Source organism: Lissotriton vulgaris, unplaced genomic scaffold (assembly GCF_964263255.1).
Source record: "Lissotriton vulgaris unplaced genomic scaffold, aLisVul1.2 SCAFFOLD_3252, whole genome shotgun sequence".
In the NCBI taxonomy this organism is placed as follows: domain Eukaryota; kingdom Metazoa; phylum Chordata; class Amphibia; order Caudata; family Salamandridae; genus Lissotriton; species Lissotriton vulgaris.
Genome location: NW_028248505.1, coordinates 87811 through 90627, shown reverse-complemented (window position 1 = coordinate 90627; position 2817 = coordinate 87811).

Here is a 2817-nt window from a genome sequence, read left to right as displayed (position 1 = left end):
AACTGAGGAATCAACCAATACTGTGCATCCACCCCATCCAACAACCAGGAAGTGGCCACACCCATGTAGGTGCAATCAATCTGAAGCTGCTGGAGAGGCTGGGAGAGCAGAGCCCTTGAATCACTGGAAAACTTTATCTAGACAAATTGAAAAATGACAAGCAAACACACTGACAGGGAAGGTGCAGAGAGAAAGAGGAAGCTGAAATTCAGCACCATGGAGCTACAGGTCCTTGTGGAGGAGGTAGTTAGGGAACACCACAAGTTGTTTGGGAAGCAGTCCCTGCAGGTGGCAGAATCTGCCAAAAGGAAGATTTGGCTGGCAATACAAACAAAGGTCAATGCCATTGGAGTGACCCTAAGGGACATCGACGAACTTAAGAAGAGGTGGTATGACCTCCGGAGTTTGGCAAAGCGGAAAATGGCAGAGCTCCGTAAACAAGCAAACCTGACAGGAGGAGGGAGGAACAGGGCACCTGCCCTGACTGAGGAGCTGGTGGAGTCCACCATTGAACCAGACAGCGCCTGTGGGATTGGAGATGCAGACGGCTCAGCCCGAGCTGCAGCCAAAAAAGGTAAGAAGCAAGCACAGCAATCACCCGACCCCTTCCCTTTCCCCTTTCCCTTTCCCCCTTCCCCCTTCCCCAATGTGGTAGTGTGAAGCCCACTCCAGTACAAGGCATGCGACACACATCAGTGATGAGCAAGCTGAGGCAATAGCTACAGTGTTTCAGAGAACTGAATTTATTTGTAATAGCAGGGCTTTAGGACCACAGAGCTAATGTACGATTTTCTGTAAACAGGCGAGACATCTCGCAGGCGTCCCAAGGACAGGGAAGGTAGTGCACCATGGAGGGAAGGCACACAGGAGGCGAGTACCAGTGCAGGGCAAACCTCACAAACAACAGCGGCATCACCAACACTGCCAGCCTTGCAAAACCAGCCAGCGTCACCACAGCTGCTGGCCTCCCAAGGCCTGCCAGTGTCACCACTACTCCTGTCCTCACCTGAACTGGTAGTGTCATTGGTTGCAACAGGCGCTGCGTTAACATGCAGGAGGGACTGGTACACAGCAGCAGTGAAGTCTCCAGGGGCCTTGTGAGGGTGACAAGTGCCGTTGAGGTGCTGCTGACTGCTCAGTTGGCAAATACTGTTGCTCTGGAAGTGGGGGAGAGCAATGAAACCACTAGTAGGAGCAGCATGATGACCCCCCTGTTCCTGACATGCGGAAGAGCAGCAGGCGCCATGGGGCTGGCACTGCCTACACATCCAGTGAGGACAGCCAGCCAATGGCATCCAGTTACGATGGGCGTGCCTGCAAAGACTGATGCTGCCCACACTCCCTGACCTTGAATGGGTGAAGTAACCCAGAACTTACGTAATGGATGGCAACTGTTGGACTGGCACATTTGGGCCTTTGTGTACAGGCGTAGTGCCAAAATATTAAAACTACGTCGTGTACATACTACAACTGCCTGTGTCTCCTTACTTACTTAGAAATAGTTGCGTGTGATCTCTGCCCGTCTTTGTCTCCCATCTGTTGCTGGTGCCACTCCTGCTGTGTTGGGCTCAGGCTGTGCAAATTCATCATCAATATCCTCAATATGTGTTAATTCTACTGCTGTTCCTTTCTTGGTGGCAAGGTTGTGCAGCATTGAGCAAGTTGCAATGATTTTACAGCAGATGAGGGGTGAGTACTGAAGTGCGCCTTCGCTTTTGTGGAGGCAGCGGAACCTGCTTTTTAACAGCCCAAATGTGCGCTCCGTGACATTGAGTGTAGATTTGTGTGTCACGTTGTAACGTCTCTCACTCAGGGTTGATGGGTTCAGGTAGGGAGTCATGATGAATGAGCAGACGGCATATGCGCCATCGCCTATGTGGAAATAGGGAGCCATTAATCACATGCACAACAACACCTACATCTGCAGTAACTATCAGGGTATGTCACAATGTTTTACCTAGCAGGTATCCCTCTCCGAATTCCCCCGCTGCCACGCATGTGTAGATCCCCCTGTTCTGGAAGATGTAGGAGTCGTGGGTGCTTCCAGGGAATCTGGCCAAGATGTCTGTGATTATGTTGGCAGCATCACAGATTACCTGCACATTAATGGAGTGGGTGGACTTCCTGTTCCTGTAGATGTACTCCATGGCTGCAGGTGGGCAGATTGGGATGTGTATACCATCTATACAGCTGATGACATGTGGGAAGTGTGCCATTTGGTAGAAGTCCATCTTGGTCTTTAGCAGTTCCGCATGTGTGTCAGGGAAGCTGATGTGATGATGCATTCTCTGCAACACGGCCTCCAGGAACTTCCTGAAGAAACGGGACAGGCAGCTTTGGAACACCCCACCTATCACAGCTATCACCCCCTGGTAACTGCCAGATGCAAGGAGATGTAGGCTACAGAGCACCTGCACATGTGGTGGTATGGCGTGCGCCCTTGGTGTTGGGTGCTCCAGGAGTGGTTGCAGGTCCCTTATCAAGTCCAGGATGGTATGGGGGTGTAGCCTGTACCTTTCGTGGATCTCTGCCTCAGTAAGTTGGAAGAGTGTGATCCGCTGTCTGTAGACTTGCTCCTCCAATCTCCAAATCCTCTCTCCTGCTGCCTGTAGCCGCCTTGCAATCACGTAGAAAGCCGCCCTAGTGATCACAATGTTGCATTTTGGGATTGCTTATATACCATGTGGCTGTTTACCACCGACTTCCAGTTAGTGTTATTTACCGACTCTTAAATACCGAATTTCATGAAATTCGGTATTTAAGAAATTACCTACATCTCTATTCTCATTTTCACCGTTTCTTATTTACCGAATCGGT